Genomic DNA, 13179 nt, shown 5'->3' with positions numbered 1-13179 from the left:
TGGGACAGAGAGAGAAACAATCTGAGATGGGATGTAGAGCCAGGGAGGACTATGGTGTCATGAGCAGTGAAGTTTGGGTGGCTGCAGCCTGGAGGGATGGCAGGGCCCGAAGTGGACTGGCTGGGATCAGTAGTCCACCAAGGAAAGCTAGCATTTAACCAATTTAAACTTTTCTGGCTACACCACAAGGGTCCACGGTCCCTGCCTGCAAAAGGCATTTCTTCAAGTCCTGGCTGGTACCAGTGTCAGGCCATGTGCTAGCTGTGCCTGAGGAGAAGTGATGTGTTGGAGAGAGAGAGAGGGGGTAATAGTCTGCAAGCAGGTTTGTGCAGGAGGCGTGTGAAATGTAAATATGTACAGGGAGTATACATAGTTCTGTCCCAATGCAAATGTTTCTACTCAAATTCTGGGCCTCTCACAAATCCCCTAACCACATCCAAGTTTAACCCCTAAATAAAAACACAAAAACAAAGTTAAAGGATTATTCATTGACTCTGTGTGCTTGAGAAAGTGAATGTCGGGCTGGGCAGGGTGACAGGTGGACCACAAAATCCAGCCACCCCTATGGGGGTACCTATATATGTGCAAAATGTGACAATATATTTAAGTGTTTGTTCACTGATGCCAGAAGTCTGCCAAGCAAAATGGGTGAATAGGAAGCTTTGGTGCATGAAGAGAACTATGAATTAATGAATTGCTAAATCTTGGCTTCATTCTTCACATGACTGGGCTATTAATATTCCTGGCTATGATCACTTTTGGAAAGACAAAGTAAAACAGAGGGGTGGTAGTGTCTGTCTCTACAGTATGTTTGAAGTGATCTCAAAGTAAGTGAGAACCTAGTTGATGGAGAGTGTGATGAGCCTGAAGCATTATGGGTGGAACTGCAGATGGGTGTGCATATTGCAAAGGTAATCATTGTAGTTTCTCATCTGCCACCCAGTGTTAATGAGGAGGTGGAGACTCAGCTCCTTGTACAGATAGAAAGTGCTGCAAGGGCTGGGATAGTGACGTCCTCCTGTACACGAGCTGTGGATATCTGCAGACTCCACCGCTATACCCACAAGGAAACCATCATCCGCAGTGTATAGGAAATGGGTCCTATTGACTTTAATGAGGCAGCTGTTAGGATTTTCCCGGATCTCTCTAAGGCAACTCCGCAGTGTCGAGCCCTGATACGTCCTGTCCTGGAGCTAGCCTGCCAGCTGGGTTTCATCTACCGCTGGGGTTACCCCCTCTCCACCACATTCCGGAATGGATCACGCTTCACACTTCTGGAGACCTTCCCACTCTCTTTGCCTTCTTAGAGACTGATTCCATTTATGTTTGGCTGAAACTTATTCCGCGGCCGGCGGGCTACCCGGGAACATCATCTGCCTGTGACCCTCCCTGTGATCACAGAGGCTCTGGAAGCAATCCCGTGCTCCGTCCTTGGAGGAACTACAGCATGTGGCAAATGAGATTTAGTGTTGATAAATGTAAACATATGCAGTTGGGGGCTAAGAATATGCATGAATCTTACATACTAGGAGGAGCACAGCTGGAGGAATCAATGGTGGAGAAGGATCTGGGTGTTTTGGTAGATCATAAGCTTAATAATAGCATACAATGCCAAGCTGCAGTTTCCAAATTGAGCAAAGTCGTTTCATGTATTAAGAGAGGTGTACAGTAGACTCCAGAGAGAGAGATATAATTTTCCCCCTTTGCAAATCATTGGTAAGATCTCATCTGGAATATGCAGTCCAGTTCACAAAAAGGATATTGAGGAACTGGAGAAAGTGCAGAGAAAGGTAACCAAACTGATAAAAGGCATGGAGGAGCTCAGCTGTGAGGAACGATTAGAGGAACTGAATTTATTCTCTCTTGAGAAGAGGGGATTAAGGTGGGATGTGATCAACATGTATACATACATAAGTGGTCCATATAGTGGACTTCCTGTTGCGTTATTCACTTTAAGGTCATCACAGAGGACAAGGGGGCCCTCTTTATGTCTAGAGGAAAAGAGATTTAATCTTCAAATATGGAATGGTTTCTCCATAGTAAGCCCTTGTACACACGGTCGGAGATTCCGATGGAATGTGTCCTATCGGACCGTTTTGTCAGATAATCCGACTGTGTGTGGTCTCCATCGGACTGTTTCCGTCGGAGTATCTGACTGACCAACTTTTCCAACTGGTCGGTAAAATGCTCCGATCAGACATATTCCGATCATGTGTAGCCTACTCCGACGGACAAGGTGCCAAGCATGCTCACAATCAAATTCGGACACGGAAGCGCTCGCTCAGATAAAACTACCACTCGTAATCGATATAGCACATTCGTCACGCTGCAATGTTAAAAATTCTTTCATGAAGTGCATTCTCTTGTTCTTTACAATGCTGCAAGAATTAACTTCTTTTGATGCTCATAGTCACACACACTTCTCCCGAACGTATTTCTTGAGTCTTTTTACTAATTTCAGCAATACAACATTTTAAATCGTCACATCTACACAATATTTATTTTTTTGGGGGGGAATTCTGTGGTTGGTTTTTTTCATCAGCATCTCCTTTTTTGTCAGTTTGCTCATCTTTGCATTTTTTGGTGTGTGTTTTGGGTTTCAACTTACCACAACACCATTATTATCTTTTTGTATTTTGTTTTTCTTTTTTAATCTACAGGAGGTTGTTTAGTGTTGGTGTCCCTTGTTATTCATTTCACTTTGTATTTTTGAAATATACCTGCCTGCTCACAAATAAACTCTCCTTTTTGAAGTAAAACACATACGCTAGTATTTCTTCAAACAAAAAAAAACTTTATTTAGGTGTCAAACAACTAAAAAGAGGGAGGCAGCACTGGAGAAACTTGTCAATTTGGCGAAGCCTTTGGCCCCCAGGGCAGACATGACCTAATTAGAAAAAGAAAAATTGGAGGAGTACATATCTCAGGGAGAGAAATCTGGTCCAGAAGTCCTAGAGATCATGAAGAGCAGATGCCATCTATGTCCCCAGGATGTGGTTCTTCAAGAGGCTGCATCTTCTGTCAGACCAGACTGAACCCAGGCCATCACTCTCTCGTCTTCCTTGGGCACTTCCCACCAGGCATCCTTCGAGGCTGTGGCTGGGCTCCTGTAGTTGTGGCAGGAGGAGGAGAAGGAGGGCATGGGCGACCTCCTGGCTGCCACTTGCCACAGCCTCCCCCTGGCTGAGGTCTTCCTGTGTATGAAAATGGGACATAGTTTTAGTTTTTTGCTCATCAATCACACAATTTGGTGCTCATGTCTGTTGCAAATTGAATGTTACCAAATAGAACAGACTATCATTCTGAGCCCAGCATTTTTCATTCTTGTACCAAACATTTTTGCTCACTACTGTATATTGAGATGTAAACCACTTTGATAAATCACAACTTATTGATCAATAATAACATCTAGTTAACATCATTAAATGTACGACAAGAAATATGTTCAACAATGCAATACCTGTCTCAAGCTGGGCCCTTCCACATGTTGCTGCCTGGAAGGCCCAGGTTGGACGTTGGAAGCCTCAGCTGGGGGTGAAGGAAGCCTTGAAGGAAGACGGTAGAGTGGTGGCCTGGGTACCCCCTGGTCTACCAGAAAATGCAGCCTCTCGAAGTACACCATCCTGGGGTAATAAAGGGCATCTGGATCTCCTTATCTCAGGGACACCAGGTGCTTCTTTCTCTCCCTGACATATGTACTCTTCATAGCACCAATTTTAAACTTCACATAGGTCATGTCTGCTGTGGGGACCATGATCCGCACCAAAGCAAGAAGTTTCTCCAGTGCTACCTTCCTCTTTCTTCGGTCAGGATAAAATGGGTTGTTGAACTGCAACAGGAAGGACAGCTCCCTGAACAGTTCAATGAATAGCCCCATAAAATTGGCGTTTTGGAAGGGATCCATCTTGTCTGCAAGACACAACACAAAAAACCCTAAAATACTAATGCCATGATAAACCCTCCTAATCTTGTCGCAACATAGGCCTAGATAGAAGCAGTCTAGTCTAGTGATGTACCAAGTTAAAAATGTTACCTTCGTTTGCACGATCGTCGCATCAGCTCCTCACTCTGCTGACAGATCATACGTACGACACGCGCGTGTTGCGTTTTATAAATAGTGCGCATGTGTGAAACTCCGCCCCCGCCCCTGACGTTCTTTCTAGACTATTCCCCGCCCCTTCTCTTTCGGCGCAGTGGGGAGAGCACATGGCGGAGACAACGCAGGTGCGCAATCAGAGTCCCACTAACGAGGAGGAGGGTGAGGAAAGCCCGGAGCCTGAAACGTCCCGATCCTGGAGGAGAAGATTTAAGGCCTCAAATATGTCTTTTGGAGAGATGTTGGAGATGGTGGACATATTGAAGAGGACCGACTATGATGGGAAGTATGGAAGTAAGGCCAAGATCATGACTAAAGTTGTGAAGAGTCTTCAGCAGAATTTTGGGGTACGAAGATCCAAGGATCAACTGAGAAATCGCTGGTCAGACCTGAAACTGAGGGAGCACAATCAGTACAGAAGGATCAAGCGTGTTCTTCAAAAAAGTAAGTAGTTGTCGTGTGTTCATCTGATTATTCTTGCTTGCATACTGCTCCATGTGCTTTGATTTAAAGTGGTTGTAAACCCTTACAAACCACTTTGACCTACAGGTAAGCCTAGATTAAGGCTTACCTGTAGGTCCAAGAAATATCTCCCAAACCTATACGGTTTAGGAGATATTTGCCCGAAGACGGGCACCGCTATCTACGGCGCATGCGCCGTAGACAGCGGCGCGCAGGCGCACCGAGCGGGGCATCGTCAAAGACGGCAATGCCGCGAGTCTCGGCTCCCGTGCGCATGCGCGGGAGTGACGTCAGCGCTGCTCCGGCGAATCACAGCGCCGGAGCAGCGAGACCCACGGAGACCCACCAAGAAGATGGACACTCGGAACTACAGGGGACAGCGGTGACTTCGCTGGCTCCTGTGTCAGGTAAGTGACACATAATGGACTACTATGCGATGCATAGTAGTCCATTATGCTTTTATGCTTTTGCCTTTACAGGGTTTACTTCCTCTTTAATGTTGTACAGTTTAAAATGGCCACGTTCATGTTCATGGTTTCAATAGTTCGTAAGAAACATTGTTCATTAGCCCACTCCCAAAACGAGGTTTTCCCAAATTACACTTCACTACATTTGTTCACACTGCAGGTAAGTATTCCAGCTTAACAAAGTGTCCACAATAATGTTCTCACCTTTGAACTCGGACAAAAAACACAATTGGACCACACTTCCAAGCAATGTTTCATATTCTTATTTCTGCCCTCTGTGTGCTAAGTATTCCTTTTTTTACATTCTCATAGGGGAGAGAAGACTCAGGAAGTCTGAGGACACCAGGGACCCCACACCTCCCAAAGAAGGCGAAATTGCAACACCAGAAGCAGAGGAGCAGGAGGAGGAAGGAGAGATTGTTGAAGTTGGTCAAATTGTCACCACAACAGGTGAGTGTCGGAGACCACAGCTTCCGGTAAGCTAATCAATGTATGTCGTCATATTTCTAATACATGGTGTGTTTTTTTGATTTTTTTTGTAGGTGATGTGGAAGAAGAATTACATTTTACCAGTGAAAGTGCCCAGATTCTGATTGGGGAGATAATGGGGTGAAATCGGGATTTAGAAAATATACAGCAAAACATCAATGATGTTCAAAATAAAATGAAGAACATCATTGATGTTTTGGGGAGAGTCTGAAACACTCCAAACTATCTAGGGTTTTATTTTTGTGTTTTGAAACAACAAATTTTGTATTTTACACAAAGCCAAATTTGGAAGATGCACACAGTGTGTCAACATGCCCTATCTCCCATCATGGGAGATCAATGTACGTGTTTTGTGGAAGGTGGCTGAGATGAAGGGGTTGCAGCCCCAAAACATGTACATTGATCCCCCATGATGGGAGATAGTACATGTTGACACTGTGTGCATCTTTCAAATTTGGCTTTGCCAGGGGTGATACCCCATGTGATGAAGGCAATATCAGCCCAGTTTGTACATACTCATGTCTGATATTGTCTTCACTTTTCAAAGTTGAACTTTGTAAGTTCCTATGTTCTGTATGTTACGCTTTGATACATGCCTGTTTACACAAAAACGCCAAGTTACAAAAAAATTACCTTAAATAATGTTTTTGATACACCCAATATGTTGGTTTGCTGTAAAACCCTTTTCTAAACACACATGTGAATGTGCTTTGATTAAAAAGTTAAATTATCAAAAATGTGTGGCTTCCTTTTTCAATGTGCAAAAGCAGTATTTGGAGTAAAATTGTTGTTTTCGTTGACAATGGGTGTTATTTACTAAAGACAACTCCACTTTACACTCCAAGTGCAGTTTCAGGTGTACTTTTGCAGTGCACTTGTAGTGCATAGTGGATATGCCTTTAGTAAATAACGCCATTTTCCTGACCCCACATATTTCTGCCATGGTGCTGAAAATGAGCAAGATTTTTGTCAGTAATGCACTACATACATTAGTTAACAAAAACAAGGTGTATGTAGCAGACCCACAACATAATAAGATTATCTGAAGAAGAGACTGTCCCCTCATCTCACTCAGAACTTGGGTTTGCACTGTTGTAGAAAAAGGCACAACAACAAAAATCTAAAATTTACCTAGGACTCCTAGGAGACACCTAAAACCAAGCCAAGCAGTAAATGAAAACAAAGATTGTTGTAGTTTCAAAGAAAAATGTATTACAAAAATGCCTCTTAGACATTGTCTGGCATATCAATGGCCCCCCTACCCACAAAGTACTCCATGTATTGGGTTTGGACCGCGCGGGCGCTTTGAGGGAGCAAGCCAGGACGAGCAGCTTCAAGGGCCGTGAGGTTATCATTTTCAGGCAAGTCTGCATCTTGGCCAACTGAGACCACATAGTTTGCTGCATGTCTTTTCAAGAAATTGTGCAGAACACAGCAGGCAAGCACTATGTGATTGAGTTTATATTCAGCCATGTGGATAGGCATTAAAAAAGGCGGAACCGGCTGGCCAGTATTCCAAAAGTGTTCTTCACGACTCTTCTGGCTCTGGCCAGCTGGAAATTAAAGATCCTCTGGTCCGGGGTGAGGGTCCTCATCGGGAAAGGCCGCATCAGATGGTTTGCCAGGGCAAACGCCTCATCCGCGACGAAGACGAACGGGAGTCCTTCCTGATTCTCCTCTGGGGGTGGCAAGCCCAGACTGCCACTCTGGAGACGCCAGTAGAATTCCGTCCGTGAGAACACTCCACCATCCGACATCCGGCCATTTTGCCCCACGTCCACATACAGGAAGTCATAGGTCGCTGACACCACCGCCAACATCACGATACTATTAAACCCCTTTTAATTATAATAGTACGATCCCGAGTTGGGGGGTGGGACGATGCGGACGTGTTTCCCATCAATTGCACCTCCACAATTGGGAAAGTCCCAAGGACTGGCAAAGTGTGAGGCCACAGTCTGCCATTTTCTGTGGTGTTGAAGGAAACTGTGGAGTGAAACAAGACAAAAAATTAGTAATTTTGCTAATCAACATTGCAAGCAGATTAGACACCAACATTTTTGGCCAAGATCAGTATAACATTTTGGGATATGAGTATTTAAAGCCTAAAGTATAAGGTCCCCTTATCAGAGTCATCACCCCCCCATCCCCCCCCCCCCATCTGATGGGCCCTTGCAAAAAATGAGGGGGGGGGGATGTTTTGGACAGGTAACCCTTTCCACTTGATTGAGAGCTGAATGCCTAAATAATGTGTGATACTTTCGGAAGCCCCTCCTTACTTACACTATTGTCAGCCCACCAGACAGGTAAGAAGTGTCATAATACCAAAAATAAAACAAAATGATAGCACATTTTGACATTCTGCTATTACCTATCAAGATAATAATAGGGTAAAAAAATAAAAAATATAGCATTTGAAAGTATTGAGGCAGGCCTTTGCACTACATGCTTTGGTGAATTCGTCCATAAATGAGACCACAAAAAAGGTAGGTAGAGTGTGTATTGGGTTTGGTAAAGTCAGCAGATAGAGGATTGATATCATCAGCTGACCTAGCAGTTGGGGGGAGGGGGGTTCCTAAGGAGTTTGGCCCGACCAAAAAAAAAATGTCACTCTGCATGAATTGAAGCACACACATAACATTTGTAGACATTTTAGGGGGTGTTTAGGGGAAGGCAATACTATGGAGCTGACAAAAGACATTGCTAAGTGACTAGACTATAGTTTTATGGGCCCAGAAGAGCATGGTGGGGAAGTTAGTGAGGCAAATATGCATGAGGACAAAGGGGCAGAGGATATGAATTAGAGCATATTGCAATCATGGTAATTAGGGAATGAGGAAAGAAATCCAAGACATTAGCAAGCATTAAATACATAGAATGTGATGTTAAAGGATAAAACTTACCTTCATATAGTCCTTCTGCAGGACCTGAATGATGGCAGAACAGGTCTCTGGAATAATGATCCCCAGAGCCTGGGGGGAGATGCCTGTGGAGAACTTGAGGTCCTGAAGGCTTCTCCCTGTCGCCAAGTAGCGCAACGTGGCGACGAGCCTCTGCTCCGGAGTCATGGCTTGCCGTATGCATGCTTGCCTGGTGATATTGGCGCAACCAATTCTTGGTCCACAAACGCCTCCTCGCCCTGTTCATGGACCGGGCTTGTGTGAAAGCTAAAAGCCCAACACCAAGCCCCTGCACAGCACAAACTCTACAACGAGTACGTACACGAAACATGGTTTAAAGCGGTCGGCTGGTCAGAACGGACAACAGAAAGCACCGATAAACAGCAATGCCTGAAAGAACGACCTGAAAAGCAGAAGCAAGCAGACAATAAGCAATGTAAATCAAAGCGTACTATACCAAGATATAGTCCACAATGAGAAACAAATGCTTACTGACTACACGCACTGATAATCAGATACGCAAAGACAAGCAGAAACTGAAGAGCAGTACCGAACTGAAGCACAAATCTGAAAAGCACGAATCGTCTCTCACCAAACTTCTACTAACACGTGATAAACACGAGATCAGCAGAAGGAGCCCAAAGGGTGCCGGACGTGGTGCTGAACTTCCTTTTTCTAGTGCCGTCGTACGCGGCTTACGTCACCGCGTTCTTGGCAACCGGAAATTCCGACAACTTAGTCCGACTGTGTGTATGCAACACCACTTCCGGACCTCTTACGGAATTAATCCGTCTGAATTTATCCGACGGATTTGGTTGTCGGAATCTCCGACCGTGTGTACAAGGGCTAAGAGCTGTGAAAATGTGGAATAAACTCCCTCAAGAACTGGTTCTGGCCAACTCTGTAGGTTGCTTTAAAAAAGGTCTGGGTTATTTCCTAAATGTACATAATATACAATATATCACAAAAGTGAGTACACCCCTCACATTTTAGTACATATTTTATTATATCTTTTCATGGGATAACACTGAAGAAATTACACTTTTCTACAATGTAAACTAATGAGTGTGCAGCTTGTATAACTAAATTTGCTGTCAAAATAACTTCTTCATTATTAATGTCTAAATCGCTGGCAACAAAAGTGAGTACACCCCTAAGTGAAAAATGGCCAAATTGGGCCCAAAGTGTCAATATTTTGTGTCTTAACCTTCTTGGGCATGGCGTTCACCAGAGCTTCACAGGTTGCCACTGGAGTCCTCTTCCACTCCTCTATAACAACATCACAGAGCTGGTGGATGTTAGAGACCTTCTGCTGCTCCACCTTCCATTTGAGGATGCCCTACAGATGCTCAATAGGGTTTAGGTCTGGAGACATGCTTGGCCAGTCCATCACCTTTACCTCAGCTTCTTTAGCAAGGCAGGGGTCGTCTTGGAGGTGTTTTTGGGGTCATTATCATGTTTGAATACTTCCCTGCTGCACAGTCTCCGAAGGATGGGGATCATACTTTGCTTCAGAATGCCACAGTACATGTTGGCATTCATGGTTCCCACAATGAACTGTAGCTTCCCAGTGTCAAAAGCGCTCATGAAGCCCCAGACCATGACACTCCCACCACCATGCTTGACTGTAGGCAAGACACACTTGTATACATACATAGGTGGTCCATATAGTGGACCTTCTGTTGCGTTATTCACTTTAAGGTGATCACAGAGGACAAGGGGGCCCTCTTTAAGTCTAGAGGAAAAAAGATTTAATCTTCAAATATGGAACAGTTTCTCCATAGTAAGAGCTGTGAAAATGTGGAATAAACTCCCTCAAGAACTGGTCATGCCCAACTCAGTAGGTTGCTTTAAAAAAGGCCTGGGTTGTTTTCTAAATGTACATAATATACAGTACAGGCCCAGACTGGCCATAGGGCAGACCGGGCATTTGCCCAGTGGGCCGGAGCCGCCCATGGCCTGTTGATCGACCGCAGCCTGAACATAGGTAACACAGGCTGTGCCCGCCGCTCGCCTGCCGCTAAGCGCCCGTGCCTGTGCCATCTCTGGCGGTTGCATAGGCTGAGCTGTGTGTCTCTCTCACACACATCACATCCTCAGAGCTGCGCTGACAGTCCCGCTCTCCTCCTCCAGCCATGAGTGTCCGCACGTTGGGGAGAGCTGCAGGCTGTTGTTATGATATTCCCCCTCGCCTTTCTTCCCCTTCTCATGTCGGCAGCAGGGGAAGAGAAGGCTTTCCTGTCTGTTCGTATTTCTCTCCCCATTGGCCACAACAGAGGGCCAATCAGAAGCAACTAAAGGGGCATGGTGAGAAATGTAGTCCCAGAGATAGGTGGCCCAATTGTTATCAGCAGGGAGCAGACTACAGTCCCCAGCCTGCACTCTGCTGGGGGGAAAGAAAAAACCAGGAAACAAGCTGAGGAATGCTTGTAGCAGCTACTAAAGGAGACATGGAAAACAAAAGAGAGGACATTACAATGTGGAGGACCGACACCAGCCACCCCCGTGAATGTCAACTGTGGGCATAGGATTGTGTACTGTATATGGAATTTCATGTTTTTTTCTTATTTTCTTTCCCTTTTATAGGTTGAACTAGATGGACTTGTGTCATTTTTCAACCAGACTATGTAACTATATAACCAGAGTATATGATCGTGCCAAGCCCAGTTATCAACTCCCTAGTAAATGACCAGGTAGCCCATTGCTTGAATGACACCAGGTCTGAGATCACTGTCATATAGTCCAAGTTTTATGCCCAGCGGTTTGAGACATGGGACCAGGCGTCACCTGGTTGAAGATACAGATAAACCACCAGTTGGTAGAATGGGTAGAGGGCATGGTGACTCATAGCTCAGTGGGCTAAGCAGTACCCTTCATCCTGGGAATAAATGTCTTGAAAAACTTGGACTTACCCCCGCTTGCTGGCCAAGTTCAAACATTCAGGCTGGTGTACATTGGAATATGGTCTGCGAGCTGTCTGGCTGTCTGGCTCAACGTGATCCAAGCCTTTGAGGCCTATCAGAGAGCAGCTAGAAGACAGCCCAAACAAGTGGGAGTTTTCAATACATCCCCCAAGAAAATTTGCTCCTTGCACCCCTCCAAGAGGTAGTCTGGTCTGGTCTCTGCCTATCGGGGCTCACAAGAAGCTGCAAGGGGCCACAATTATGGTGGAGCCCCGCAAAGACCTAGGCTGGTAGCCAACACCAAAGTCCACAAAGGGAGGGTGCTAGTCCAGCATATCAATATAGAGAACTCCCCAATCCCACCCCTAACCACACCACCATTACAGACCTCTATATGGTGCCCGGTAACTACATCTCTGAGGCTCAGTCAGGAGTTGAAGTTGTCTGTGCCCTGTTACAGGCTGCCATGACCTCCCTGAATGAGCAGCAATACAGGCTGCCACTGGAACAGTTGGGCATTCCTTTCTGGGACTATCCTCTACCACAGCAGCAGCTTCTTCATTAGCTACTGAAGAAACACCTACTGGTCTTTGCAACCAGCCCTGTGGACTATAACTGCACCAAGGTGATAGACCACCTGATTCATACGGAGGATGCTCAACCTATCCAGGAGCAGTACCATCATATTTCCCCAGCCCTATGCCAGGAGGTAAAGGACTTGATCCTTAACATGCAACAGAGTGGGGTAATTTGGGAGAGCCACAGCCCATGGGCCAATCCCATTGTCTTGGTACAGAAGAAGGATGGGAGCCTGTGGTTCTGTTTGGACTATCCCAAGATAAATGCCTGTGCCAACCGGTGTGCCTACCCATTGGCCAGAGTGGAGGAATCGCTCATGGAGCTGGACCATGCTAAGTTTTTCTCTCTGCTCGACCCAGCGAGTGGCTACTGGCCAGTAAGGGAACAAGACAGGGAAAAGACTGCCTTTATCATGCCCCTAGGACTATTCGAATTTAATCAAATCCCCTTCGGGTTGAGCAACACATTCAGTACATTTCAACAGTTAATGGAAAGTGTTTGGGAGATTACAACTTTGAGACCGTGCTAATCTAACTTGATGGCATCATTATTTTCTAGAAATATTCCACATCCAACACCTGGACAAGGTGTTCATTCGTCTGTCTCAGTATGGATCAAAACTGAAGTCCAGCAAGTGCTGCCTGATGCATTAAAAGATCTAATACCCTGAGAATGCCAAAAAAATTCTTACACAGTGAAAGCGATCTTTAGGCAGTGGGACCAGCCCGAGTCCCTGGGCAATGTACTGTATTGACGGGCACACAGGGGCGTACCTAGAGCATTTGGCACCCGGGGCGGATCCTACATCTGGCACCCCCCCCCCCCCCCCCAATTTGAAATGAAAAAACACCCACAATTTATTTTCCATTTTCTCAAGAATATTTATTGTATACAGCACACGCCTGGATTCTGCACCCTGTATATAGGACATATCTGCATTCTGCACCCTGTATATAGGACATATCTGGATTCTGCACCCTGTATATAGGACATATCTGCATTCTGCACCCTGTATATAGGACATATCTGCATTCTGCACCCTGTATATAGGACATATCTGCACCCTGTATATAGGACATATCTGCATTCTGCGCCCTGTATATAGGACATATCTGCACCCTGTATATAGGACATATCTGCATTCTGCGCCCTGTATATAGGACATATCTGCATTCTGCGCCCTGTATATAGGACATATCTGCACGCTGTATATAGGACATATCTGCACGCTGTATATAGGACATATCTGCACCCTGTATATAGGACATATCTGCACCCTGTAT

The sequence above is a fragment of the Lithobates pipiens genome, unplaced genomic scaffold, assembly GCF_037356315.1.
Source record: "Lithobates pipiens isolate NorthernLeopardFrog02 unplaced genomic scaffold, aLitPip1_a1.2 Scaffold_16, whole genome shotgun sequence".
In the NCBI taxonomy this organism is placed as follows: Eukaryota; Metazoa; Chordata; class Amphibia; order Anura; family Ranidae; genus Lithobates; species Lithobates pipiens.
The sequence above is the reverse complement of the archived record's forward strand: the minus strand, read 5'-3'. Positions refer to the sequence as shown.